General features: G+C 45.2%; 1 long non-coding RNA gene across 1 annotated transcript; it reads left to right on the top strand.

The window, feature by feature from the left end:
• Positions 1-7,124: 7,124 nt before the first annotated feature.
• LOC125756798 (uncharacterized) lies at positions 7,125-13,510 on the top strand. The gene is made up of 2 exons (XR_007414751.1): positions 7,125-7,171; positions 11,127-13,510. It is a non-coding gene; the product is annotated as an uncharacterized LOC125756798 (long non-coding RNA).
• Positions 13,511-14,124: the final 614 nt, after the last annotated feature.

The raw sequence follows: 14,124 nt of genomic DNA, 5'->3' as shown, positions 1-14,124 counted from the left end.
GGGTGCAAGTTGAAGAGTTCGCTTACTCATCGTTAGTAATTTATGGGCTCCGAGTGATGTACCCGAATCAATAAGAGGGGATTTGATTTGGCAAACCTGATCAATCGAGGATGGTGCACATTGCATTACTTGTTCGAAGGCTTAAATTTTCACACACACAGAAAAGGGTGGTTCTGAAAAAAAAGGTATGACAGGCTATAGAGGAAATAAACAGCTCTTCGTTACGCTTACAGGCATGACCAGCACAGATTAATATGGAATATTAATGAGCATCAAGTCATACCTTTCGCCGAAGCCAGAAACACAACACATTTCTACCTATAGATGAAACAGTTATAGTGACCGCGCTGAGAATTATAATAGCAATAACAGCAGTACTAGTACTAGTGATTCTAATATTGCTACTTTATAACTCAAATAGTTTGATCAAGCATTAGCGCACTGCTCCTAATCGTGTAACGTTCAGTTTTCAGCGAGTTGGTTGCCGCCGAAAATAAAAGGCGTTAGGGCGTTCTGACGCAGAAAACAATGTTGAAAAATGTGGTCTTTACTACTGCAGCGGGTAAATTTCAGTACAGGCGATAGACCGAAACACTCGTGCGTTTCTGTTCCGGCATACTAAAGAAACAACACCAACTAAGTAATAATACAAATCGCTCCGCTACAGCGCATCAGGTAACCACTTTGCAACCTTGGAATATTGAACCATACCCCTCAACCGCTAATGAAATTTTCGACAGAATAGATAATTGCTGGTTGCATACTGCGGCGCTAAATCTAGTGTGTCAACAAAAAATCCACAGTTTCACCGCAAGGGCCAAACAATGAATGCGATAGCAACAATTTGTAGTGTTTTACGAAGTGAGGCTGGCACCTAACTGTTTTGTATCCTATCTCGCGTAACTACAAAACGCTGCTGTAAGAGAAGACGGCCGTTCCAGGGTGAGATATGCTCTCCGTATAGTCACTTCGCGTTGAGAGCGCAGGGCGTAGAAGGGTATACGAGCCACCCGCTGTGCCGGCTGACGAGATAGCGCGCGCGCTCCAGCGATCGCGACTGCGTCCTTGGATTCAAAGTTCAACGTTGCTGCTCGGGTGTGACACCCCCCCCCCCCGCTCCGTGGGATTGCACCCTCCGAACGACGGAGCGTGCACGCGCCTTTTCATGCTCGTTAAAGACGGGCGGGGCGTTTTCTGTCTGCTTCGACGGCAGGCCTCTCGAGCGGGGTGATGTTATCTCATGCACCCTCCGAGTGACGGAAATGTGCGGGCTCGTTTGATCTCTGCTTCGGCCGCGTTCGTCGCCCCCGCTCGCGCGGTTTTACCCGCGGTAGAACCTACGATGAGCGGGTGGGTCTTATGAATTGAACGTCATACAGGAGGGACATGACGGCGACGGCGACAGCAAAAACCCGTCGAGACTGTCCATATAATTGCTATCGCAATAAATTTCCTTGGTTGAACGGGGTTAAACCAAGATTGTCGAGTGATAGCCTCAACTACTGCGGAAAGCATGCCGCGGTGGTGTCCCGCGCTTCGGGACTCCCGCGTGGCAAGCAACGGCACACTGTCCACATTTCTCTTCGCACTGCCGGCGCAGGAGTCACGTGACAGACGTTGCGGTGTCGGGGCTTTCGCCGACCGAGAGAGAGGGGTGCGTCGGAGAGAACACACCGATACTGTGCATGTCCGTTGTTATCACGACGCACGTGCGAAGGGGCAATTGACGTTGGCTGTGCTTCGTGGTCAAACGCATGCATAAAGCTGTTTTTTGCGTTGTACCGGAAGGAGTATAACTATCCCTCTAATATTGCTGCCGAAGAGGTGCTCGAATATAAAGTGGCGGGACCGAAGACTGATCAAAAAGTGCAGTTGCACACATAGGAAATTATAATGGTCGCATGATTAAGGTACTAATTTCGTCAGACTGCGAAGAACGAGCGAAGTTCTAATACTTTCGCTTGTTCGCAATGAATAAATGAGCATGGCAACAAAAATATAGTATGCTGAGACAGTTATGAATACCTATTATCTGAATGTTGATTTGCTGGAGACCCATGTTCGGTTTCGCCTCAGGATCAAGAGAGGAATCATAGCTTTTACAGTTTAAAAAAACGGGCGCTCTCATATCAATGCTATCGCGAAATAACTGTCATTACAGTATGTTTCCACTTGCCACGGCTTCACTGTTTGTGCCTTTGCGAAATAGTCTCGAGACGCAAAAAATTCTATACGAGTAATTCGGTCGATGGTTTCGGCCGATGATTCAGTGTAGCAGTCGGGAGTGAAGATCGGTGATTATCTCAAAAGCGTTTCGTCTTCTCGCTGTGCGCTGATTGTGAGTCGGTGGGCAGGCTTGTCAGCATAGAGGCTGTGTGCGCAGAGTACCAGACCTGAAGATGCCTTTTTGAATGGGAAATGATGGCTTGAAGAGACTGAAGAACGCATCACTATATTGCTGCGTTTATTCATTGTACGCAATGCGTGACACATATTCCTGTTATAATAATAATGTCTTGCCGCACGCTAGCGATTGATTCGCCTGCTCAATACATCAGAAAAGGTTTGTCAAACAAAATGTGTTTTAAATTTGATTCACGATTCCATCGGATGTCATTGTTTGCAAAACGAATTTGTTCGTACAGTCTTGATGTTTGTGATCATCGCCTGTCATCTCTTACCACATATTGCTCTGTAAAAGTGGTTCTCTAAATCGGTCTTTAGTTTTTACATTCAATAAAAAAATTCGGCAGATCCCACGTACCGTGGAAGTCGATGTTATGCGAAGTATGCGGCGGGAAGGTGACTGTGGCATAATTTGTTTTACTGAGCGAAACGCCACAAAATGACGCTAACGATTTGTATAAATTTTAAACGCACACATATGCGTTGGAGAGTCGCACATGTGTATATAACCTGTTTACAGTTGGGTAACGCTGCCAAATGTAACGTGGGTATTACCGACACCAGAAGCGGTAAGCTGATAGTAGTGCTTATACTTGTCCCTTATGATGGAGAACGCTCGCACGTTTCACGAACCCGTGTGCATGTATGGAAGAAGTTCTTGACAGTTCTTGAACAAGGGCAACATCACCGTGATCAGTGTTCACCAGCAGCTGGTCATGACTTGTTATCAGATCCGGTCGTGATAGCGGTGACGAGGGGTCCATGTGTAGTGAAGTATGAGGTATAGTAAAACTGTTGGAAATTGAGAATGCCTCGGTCATTTCGCTGACAAATTATCTGTCCATACAGGCCGTCGAGGCTGTTAGGCCTGGATAGTGCTACGTCGACCGACATCAGTGGGTGGCGCTTGTCGTATTCGTAGACTACCTGTGCGTATGTGGCCTACGAAGCCTAGCCTACAAAGCGGCTGCCAAACAACCTGGCATCATCTTCGGTCAGCATGAGGCCATCGCCCAGCCTTGTAAGTAATGAAGAGGACAATGCGTCGCTCTTGCGAACTAAGTGCCCTTTGCGGTGCGATGGTGTGAATATCATACGTAACGTTCGTTAATGTATTCCTCCGGGGTCCAGCAATGCTTCAATATAGCTTGCTGAATCATACAAATGCAATGTGTATTAGATTGCTATAAAAGCGGAGTCAACACTGGAACCACCAACGTTAGTCTGATATGACGCCTGTATCGTAGGAGTATCATGTAGTGTTTATCGCTTTCTAGCAAAATTAGATAGCCAGCAGCACAACCACAATTGACGTTGCACCGCCATTACGCCTCCATAGGCTGTTTTTCCAAACAATTTATAGACCTGGAGTGGCTCTGTGATAGAATACCTGATTGCCATGCATAATGCCTGGGTTCGCTTCCTGCTGGGATCTTAATTTTCATTCTTTCCATTCGTCGGGTCAACGATGCCGATGTCGGTTTTAAATGCGAAGCATTTCTTAGCGAACTTCTGCGACTTTGAGCGTATCTATCTATCTATCTATCTATCTATCTATCTATCTATCTATCTATCTATCTATCTATCTATCTATCTATCTATCTATCTATCTATCTATCTATCTATCTATCTATCTATCTATCTATCTATCTATCTATCTATCTGTCTGTCTGTCTGTCTGTCTGTCTGTCTGTCTGTCTGTCTGTCTGTCTGTCTGTCTATCTATCTATCTATCTATCTATCTATCTATCTATCTATCTATCTATCTATCTATCTATCTATCTATCTATCTATCTATCTATCTATCTATCTATCTATCTATCTATCTATCTATCTATCTAGCCGCCTACGACTTTGTGCTCTCCTGGCCGTTTCGTTAATAGGCGATGCGCAAAGCGCCGACGACGCCATCTGCCGCCATGGCTCGGAAGCGCTCGCGGGGCCCGGCGAGCAGTGTTCCCGCGAGCGTCTATACGCGAGTGCACGGATGGATGTGTTTTTCATCGCGATTTAACGATTCTGACGGGCCTCAGCGATGTCGAAAAATAACTGCTGCGTTGTCGGCTGCTCAAACACACACAAAAAATCGCCAGGAACGCACATCTACAGGTTTCCGGTGCTATTTCATGAGCGAAAGCGACGGCGGCGGTGGATTGCGGCTGTACGACGTAGAAGCTAAGCAATCGCGCTTTGTTTACGGCAGTGTTAGAACGATTACCGTGTTTTTATTTCTTCTTTTTTGTCGCTACGTTTTCAGCGAACGCTACTACGTTTACACTTGGTCGCCTCGTCTGCATTGTAGGCACTACAATTCACATGAAGTTGTTATTACTGATAAGACGCGATACCTTGGCTCACTTTAAAAACGAATGGCGCGAAGCGCAATGCGAGAGAATGTGGGGCAGGTGACGGCTCCTTTAAAAAAGCGCCGTGGAATCACACGTGTGCTGTACGAAATCGGCTGCATTCTACCTATTGATGGCACTGGAATGCGATCATCGGTGCAGAATGTTCGCTGTGCGCTTCTGCACCGATGATGACAAGCTTATCGTTTATTTTTTCACAAGTTTATCGTGCTGGTTTCAAAGTTTTACCAACGCTGACCCTTCACGTGGCCGACCCTGTGAAATCTATACGCCGGTGCGACAGCGCTCCCTCAAAATCTACTATATCAGCACATGGCACGTAAACGAAGCTACTGTGCCGAGAAAAAAACATTGGTTCACGCGTCAACGCATGCAGGCGTTAGTGATCGGGACGTTATAAAGAAAGCGGTGTACTTACGATGAGCTCCACTTCGTAGGAGAAGCTTGTTGTCGATTGTCTGTGACAAACACTTGTTGCGTATGGGGACATTGTCGTCACACACAGCTGTGACATCGAACACATGTCCACTATTATAAAGTGCGGCTCGTTTGCGCACACTGTTGCCGCAAAAGTAATTATCTGGGACGCGCACAACCGGCGAATCGCACGCGCGCAAATGAGGCGTCTGCTACGCGACCCGCGAGCGGTTCCAACGGCCGCCGCTACGCGGCTTTCAGTGGCGCCCCTATGGGTAGCCAGCGCTGCCCAGGTGGCGCGCCTAAAATGTACAAGCTGCGCCGCCCTGGCGAGCTAGCTGAGGAACATCCAGTAATACAGAGCCGCCGCGAGGCGTACGACGGCACGTTTCGACGTGACCTCACATACCTCGTGGCACGTTCAAACGCATGCTGAACGTCATTCGACACTACCGCTGCTTTTGCTCGATGTGCGTCGTTTTGTTGGTACTTTGGAACGCACAAGACTAGCGAAGATCGGGACACTTCGCTGCACTGGGGCGCAGCGGGCGAGCAGCGATGCCACCGATTATTCTCCGCTGCGGTTTCAGTGATGTGATGTGTGCGGACGGGTACCTTCGCGAGAGTGTGCTGTCGAAAGGACGGAAGCTGTCCAATGCGAAGTATGTCTATGACGAGGAAGAAGCTGTTTTTCGAAGAGACAGCGCTTGTGACCTTTCGGCGAAGTGTCAAGCACCGCACGACGTAAACTTACAGGTAAATGTGTTCAAATTGCGCTAGCAAGCTAGACGGTGTATGCAGTGTGTTCGTTGTGCGCCCGCTTTGAAATAAAATTAGTGCCTCAGGCAGCACTGAGAACATTCAGCCCAGTGAGTGACAGCTGTTTTGAGCGAGCATATCACATTTACGTAATCTGTAGTTACAGCTCTCGTACTATATTACAGAAGCTGTTTCGCTACACGCTTTCCTTTACGGTGTTTTTAACGGCTTGCATCTGAACACTAAATGCTCGTATCGCTGTCTTAAAAAAAAAAAAAAACGTTTTGAAGCTGACGGTGAAGCGTGAAATAAATGTAAAAAGGCCGGTGTAAAGTGGAGATCAGTGGCGTTAGCGGAAATGCAAACATGTCGCAGGTCTCGTACTTTAGCGACGTCGACTCGCCTTCGTCTGCAGACCGTTTGCAAACTTGCGATCGGCCGTCGTCTAAGCCTGATACTTAAAAAAAAATGCCCTTGAGGAACCTAGTGGTAATTGACTTCGTGGTGGTTCCAAATTTGACATGCAGTGTGTGGCCAGCAACGGAACATGCGTAGACAACACGGTTTTTCTAGCGGTCATGGATTTGTAAACGGTCTAGACCTGCGCACGCGACAGTGACGTATAATACCGTTTTACTCGAATGTAACGCGTGTTTTTTTTCTAGATTTTTGCAACCTAAAGTCGACCTTCGCGTTACAATCGAATACCGAAATTCTATTTTTTCTTCCTGGACGTAATGAAATGTCACACCTGGCGTTACAATCATGGTCATGTTACAATCGAGTAAATACGGTATGTGTCATGTACGGCGCGATGCTTACGCAACCTAAGCTGTCATGTGCTTTCTTTAACTTTTTCAAGGCCAGTTTCAAATAGAAGATTTGTGATGTTTTCCAGAGCGCCAACCCATGCGCATCGGTGGAAAGCAAGGCCGAAGGGTGTCAGCTATGCTCCGGACTATTTTTTTTCAGCTAATAAAGACATTTTTTATTGTGGCATTTGTGGATACAATAATACCGCCGGTCTCGACGCTTCTTTTTCCTCGTTTGATGATCGCGCACGGCGGCATGGTTCACGTTAGCAGCCACTCGTATTTGTTTGTATGCCTGATTGTTTCCGGCCGTGCCCGGCAGGGCGGCGCACCCTGTCCGCGGAAACTCCAGCGCAGGTTCCCCATACTCAAGCGAAGACCGGCTGCTTCATATCGTGGAGCACTCACCAGGTATGTACCACGTTGCTGCTGTCAGCGCTTGGTTAACACCGAGAGCGCGATAATAGCGAGTTTTAGTATAGCGGGAAACGCTTACGTTAGCGTTAGCGTGCGTCTCAACGCTAACGCTAAAACGGAACGCGCTGCGTGTCAACTGGTGGTCTTTTAGTACAGCGGAAGCCATTCCCGCTAACGCTAACGCAAGCACATACGGCGCCATCTAGACATAAAAACACTAAATGCACTGTAGAATCCACAAAAGCGCCACCAAGTCGAGCTGATCCAAAGTCACCAATTTTTACGTCTCCATGTCGCGTTTGCAGAAGCATCGCCTCCTATATTAAAGATGCCTGCCGCATCACCAAAAAACCAGCTGCCAAACCCTCTCCTTTTCCTCCTTTCCACTAGCGTCGGTCGCTAGCGCCACATGTGGCGGCCGCTCCGTAGTCTTGACATTTGGCATAGCCTCCGAAACAACCGTGCAAAGTTGCCGATCTCGAAGATGATGATGATAATAGGTGGCTGTTCTTTTTGAAGCCGGGTAAGAAAAAAACAAGAAAGGAAGAGAAAAAAAAGAAAAAAAAGACCAAGAAGGATGGATAACGAAGCACACACTAAGTCCGCCGCCGTGATAATAGTGTCGGTCGCGAGCGCCACCGCTCGGCGCTTGTCCAAAACTGAAGGCAGGCCGGCTCCGCTGGGAGCTCGAGCCATTCCTCAGGCATCTTTAATATAGGAGGCGATGGCAGAAGTGTTGAGTTCTGACACATTGGTTTCTGTCGACATGCCGCGTTCGAGAATTCTTCAAGACCCCATATTACCTGGCCTTTTAAGCTGGGACGCATCACGCGTTACATTCATACACTGCCGCGAAAGGCATGAAGGGAAACGAAGCCTGACATATATCTGCTTGACTTGTGGCCGTATCTTGGAAAGAGGCGACTAAAGACAGCGTCGCCATCTCTGCGCTGCTACAGAAAACATGAGGCGAACCTTGCAAGCAAATCTTGCTAAGCCTTCTGCAGCGCAAATCGACTTTGTATCTCCAAACGGAGCTATTCTATCGGCGGTACACGGTTGGCGAAGCCTCATTACTCAAATCTAAATCAAATACGAACATTATTAAGGAATGAATAAGTTTAGTAATACAGGAGCACGGCTACAAAGATTCGAAGTGGACGGCTCTCGCTTCAACAGGCACCGCCATCTTGCCCTACGTACGGGATCTCTTGCGTGCGTTAGCGTTGAACGCTATATTCCAGAAATAGCGTTCGTACGTAAGAGCTCGGGCTACGTTTACGTTCTGCTCATGCGCAGTTAGGAGCACGCAACGCTAACGCTAACGCTAAATCCTTGCGTTTGCTGTTATCCGCTATACTAAAACTCGCTAATAACGCCGTTAACCAAGTTTTTCTTAACCAGTAGACGATAAATGAGCTTTTATTAACGTAGCGAGCTTGTTTGTGTCTATCATTTCACCAGGATCAAGGCACGTTTGTGTGATTTTAAGCGCGGGCGAGCTTTTTCTTTTGTTTGACGCGTAAACTAGAGTGCGCATGCGCGGCTGTGATTCGGCGGGGGATTTGAACAGAGTTGTGGCGGTGCCCTCCTCTGTCGGCAGTGGTGTTGGAGGGTGGCCCCGCTCGCGGTAAACTACTATTTTGGCTTAATAGATGGGCGAAGACGGCGTTTGTTAGCTGTAAGCGTCGATCGTGCCTAAGGCGCGTATGCTTGGACCTGTTAGTAATTCATGCTCACTTTTTTAGCGCACTGAACTCTTCTACGGCAGTTCCATATGCTGCGCGTACTCTTTTCAATAGCTACAGGATCGTTATAATAGCAATGTTTTGACTACTATCAGAGAGATGTGTTTTCCTCCTTGCGGGTGGTCAAACGTGTGCATGTGTATGCATCCGCGCTGGCACGTATCTTTAACTGCCTTGATACTCGGGTTGATGCGTGTGCGTGATCTTGAAATAGCATGTTGCTTCGTCTTAGGTACGGCTCGCGAAGCTTGAACTTACGCTTAGGTGTTCATACAGCCTGTTCGTCAAATTCGGCCGATGTTTTCACCCGCAACATAGGTTGCCTGATGCGGCCGGCACCCGTGCGTGTTAAGCCGTACGTTAAACTTGAACTGTACTCCAGCGAATCCTTCATGTCTATTTGGGGCAGAATTGTCGCACCTAAACAGTGCAAGCGCTAATTCGAGCATCAGTCCACGCGTTCGAGCACAACTTTTTTATTCTGCTTGTTTCTGTCGTGTTTGGCTTTTGTTATTTTGTTCTGGTTATTAAGAATTGTATACACCTCGCCCCACCTTGGCGTTAAAACTTCGCTAAACACTTACTTGTACGGGTACGAACATTATAAACAGCTTGTACCACCACCTCCAGTGACATTTTCTGGTAGATGAAAAGCTTAACGGTCTATCGGATAAAGTAAATTCTCTAGGCATGCGCTACAGATGTTAAAGGATCCGTGGTATGTGCAACATATGAACATCTTATTTATTGCTCATAACTGCAATAATGTTATACATACTTCTCGGTATGCATGCATAAGTCATGCATGTGTTGCTGTTCAAATGTAAAATTAGACAATGTATTGTATCTGAGAACACAACAAATCTAGACTGTGTTTTTTCACGCTGTTGGCATTGAAACAATTATAAAACTTCAGAAATAAGGTTCATCGAATGTTTATTGTGTATTTGCTAAATTGTGGTTAATAGCTTCCAGGATTCTGGTTGCCAGAGATTGTTGCATAAGCCTGCATGCTTTATTGGGATGGCATGTGGTTCAAGATTGGTGCCTTGTAAGTCTTAGCATTTCCACCTTTTTCTCCACATGGCCATTAGACAGCCTGTGATGCATTAGTGAGGAGTATTGCTTTTTTAGCCAACCAGAATCATTGAACCTAATGACCGCAATTTAGCAGCACACAATAGTAGAGTGAAACCAATTTCTGACATTATATAATCATCCCAATGTGAGCAGCCTGAAGAAAGCTACGTTAGTTGTGTTTGCAAGCAGACATATTTAATTTTACATGTTACGTGCAATGGATACATGATGAATGTGCATAATGTCATGTATGTGCAGTGCTATTGTGCTTTTGTGCAATAAATAAAATATTCATATGGTGCATATTGCATTGCATTCCCTTTAAGGAACACAGCGTATAAGTATCATAATAAAGCTACAGGAATACAAATGTGCCTGTGTGGATGCATACTCACACATAGGTTTGGCTAGCTGCAAGAACAGAATTTACCGATAGCAGCTAATGATATTACTCACGCACAGAACTTTCAATTACACGTGGTTGACACATACAGCAAACAGGGGGCATATTTTCCTAAGAGCTGTAACGTTGCGTTAGTACGTGAGCAAGCTAAAATGGTAAGGTTAGATCCTCGACATCAAAAGCATAAAAAGTTCTTCCACAACACGCATTTTATTGCATTTATTTCGGAGCATTCCCTTTATGTATACATCACCTGAGTGGAGTCAGGTGCCACTGAATATGGTGGCCGTGCACTGCATCTATACCCACACAGAACTAAGAACACAATTCCAGCATGATGGGAACATACTGTACGTTAAGCTCTTGTGAAACATTTCGTGACTACTCCTTCTGTATTTTAGGCTTCAGGGTACGAATGTACTGTAGAGAAAGCACACCCTAGCGTACCCTGCATTATGCAGGAGCAATGTTCAAGCATATTTCTTACACATCTGCGATGAGGAAATTCCATATTCTTTCATAAGGTTGCGACTGTGTTCACCAAGAATGCATCAAACAAGTTTTTCTTGTAACTTCTCTAGTTTCTGTACGTCCTGCTTGTTTTTAAACTTATCTAAAACATAATGTTCCAGATCAGTTAAAAAGAACGTGTGAGGAATTCAGCTTTGCTAACAGACACTAGTGTCACTAAATTGTTATTTTGTTGTTTCCATTGCAGCATATACGTGCTCCTTGTGCAAAGTGAGTGTGAAAGAAATCCGGACAAGCCTGTCATCAATGGTGGCTCATGGACAAGTTCGTTGCTGATGTACAGCAGCTGCGCATGGCTTCTGTTTCCTGTACAAGGGGAACTGCACTGAGAACAGCGGAGTGGGCACTTCAACCACCTGTTTGCTGTATTCAAGTAGCTCACATGTAGAGGGTGTTCAAAATTAAGCTGTTTGTTTTTCTTATAAAAAAGTCCGCACTGTAAGTCACGTCAAAGCCACCTTTGCAGATAAGTTATTATCCAGGGGGACACAAAGTGGGACAATAATTATCGCTGTCAGCCGTGCAATTAACTGAGATTTAATAATTAACTTTTTTAGTGACTGCAGCAAGCGGGCATGTATGTATTAAGAAGTTTGAGCCAGCTGCATTTCTACACGATTCCACTTCACAGAGTTCTTCTAGCATGTCTGAGCTCAGATATCCTGCTGCAAAGTTTAATTCTGGCTTGCATCATTGCACATGCAGGACCTTGAGCACTGGCACAAAGCTCCTCCCTGATGTGCCAGGTTTAATGTTACAGCGGGTCGAAGGCATAGGCAAACATGATAACGGTTACCCTTTTCCTGCGGGCTGGTGATAGCAAGCAGTGACTGCTCGTCACACCAGGGAGTAATATTTTGCTGGTCCTCACCGCCTTGCATCATGCAAACCACAATTAAACTTTGCAGCGGGATATCTCGCAGCACAGACATGCTAGAAGAATTCTTCCAAGTGGAACTGTGTAGAAACACGACTGCCTCCAACTTTTCAATACAAAGATGCCCGCTTGCTGTAGTCACTAAAAATTTCATTATTTAATCTTAGTTAATTGGGCGGCTGACAGCAGTAATGTCTTACTTTGTGTCCCCATGGACACATAACTTACCTGCAAAGTTGGTTTTCATGTTTTTCCCAGGGCTGAATTTTAATGCAACCATAAAGCACAATCCTGAATGTGTCAATGTTGCTTCCTTAGCTTTGTATTTTGTCTTTTCAAAATCTATTGAGTGAGCGGCTCTCTCGACTCGTGTGTCATGTTTTAATTCATATCTTATGTGCAGTTATCATTTTTAAAAGTGAACTTTCAATTTTGTGATAAGGCAGTAGTGCATCAATTCACTATTTTATTTTCACCTTAACATTCACCGTACATTTTGCAATATTTTTTTTTTCATCAGGGTCATTTTTTTATTTTATTTATACAAGTACCTGCAGCGCCACGAGGGCATTATTGCAGGGGGAACTGCACAAATGCTTTTCTAATCATACATATTCCATTGTCTTCCGGAAAGTCATTTCCTAAGTGCAATCATGTGATGTCCTGCTATGATGCCTAATCATATTTAACTTTGTTAATGATAACTTACAGAAGGCATTCTGAAATATTGAAATGTAAGTCTCGGCATTGGGAGATGAATGGTGGCGACATTTTTTAAACTACACTGTTTTGTCTGCTTGCTTTAGTGTGTGAAGTATAGTAATAATAAGTGTTTGGATTTAACCACAATATGATTATGAGGGACGTCGTAGCGGAGAGCTCCTGAAATTTCGACCTCCTGGGTTCTATAAAGGTGCACCTAAATCTAAGTAGATGGGCCTCAAGCATTTCTTCCTCGATCGAAAATGTGGCCACCGCGGCCGGGATTTATTCGCGTGACCTTCGGTTCAGCAGTCAAGGGTGACTTACAGTGTACTACTTTTGTGTGGGCTATAGTTTGCTTTAAATTATGCATGCTAAGTATGGCATTTTGGTGCCAACCACACATCTCTGGTAGTGCACTGATGTTGTGTTTGCCACATTCCTAATTTATTGCAGTTTTAATTTTAGTATGCATTTATTGTGAGCAGCTCTGGGTAGCACACTGACGTTTGTCACATTCCTCATTTATTGCAGTATTTTTTATTTGTGTATTTATTCTGAGTTTGTTGTGAAGTTATGATTGTTCCACTTCTTCCACTCTAGAAGGTTGCATACATTTGTAATTAACCCATGAAGCCCAACAAGTCACTCTGATACACTTAGGTGTGCAAAGCTTACCTAAGAAGCCCATAGTGTTTATAATGCCTTGGAAAGTGCCTCTTGGTCATAAATTGCTGTCATGATGAGTTTCTTAAAACATTTGTTTTTGCGTTTTTCAGAAATGAATGTACTCTTCATTACCAAAAAAGATGCAGAACAAGTTAAACCTTTTAAAATGTTAATGATGTGTTGAGGCGTTATGGGGTTAAGCCTGATCTGTTAATCTTATTTTTCTTCAACCGCCGACATATGTACGTTGCCAGTTTGAATATTGTCTATGAAGTGCTCTAAACTGTACAGTGTAAATGATAATAAATGAGTAATATTGCAGAGTTTTGTATGCGTGTACATCCGAATTATAGCAGCCGTAATATGCTGCATCATACAGGCAATGCAATGGCCTAATTTCTGGTCTGCGTAAAAGGTGGCTACTTATAGGACACATACAGGACGGACACTTTGAGGAGACAGAAAGTCAGCGGCCAAATCGCGACATCTGGGAGACATAAAGGACGGTTACATATCGGATACATACAGGATGGTCACAGATGGGACACATACAGGACGGACACTTGGAGGACACAGAAAGTAAGCGGCCTAATCGCGACATCTGGGAGACATACAGGTTGCGTCCTCATGCTGCCTCGGGGAACCATACAGTACACTTCCAGGACATCACCATTTTCATAAGGGCACCTACGCACTCGGGTGGATCGGCCAAGAGTCTGGCGGATCATATGGTCTTAATCTGTTTTCAAATCCTGCTAGAGGTTTAGAAATTAGAAAGAGCAGTTATTTTAAATCTCAATTTTAGACTTTTAAATAAACCACGTTGAGTAAACGTTCCTCACACCTGCGCGAGCCACGCGCCGTGTGCTGTTCGTCCTTTTCTTCCATGGTAGGCTCCACAAGAATGCATGAAAATTTTCTCCTTATACGATTGCTA

This window comes from Rhipicephalus sanguineus, unplaced genomic scaffold (genome assembly GCF_013339695.2).
Source record: "Rhipicephalus sanguineus isolate Rsan-2018 unplaced genomic scaffold, BIME_Rsan_1.4 Seq8113, whole genome shotgun sequence".
In the NCBI taxonomy this organism is placed as follows: Eukaryota; Metazoa; Arthropoda; class Arachnida; order Ixodida; family Ixodidae; genus Rhipicephalus; species Rhipicephalus sanguineus.
This window is presented reverse-complemented; position numbering and strand designations above follow the sequence as displayed.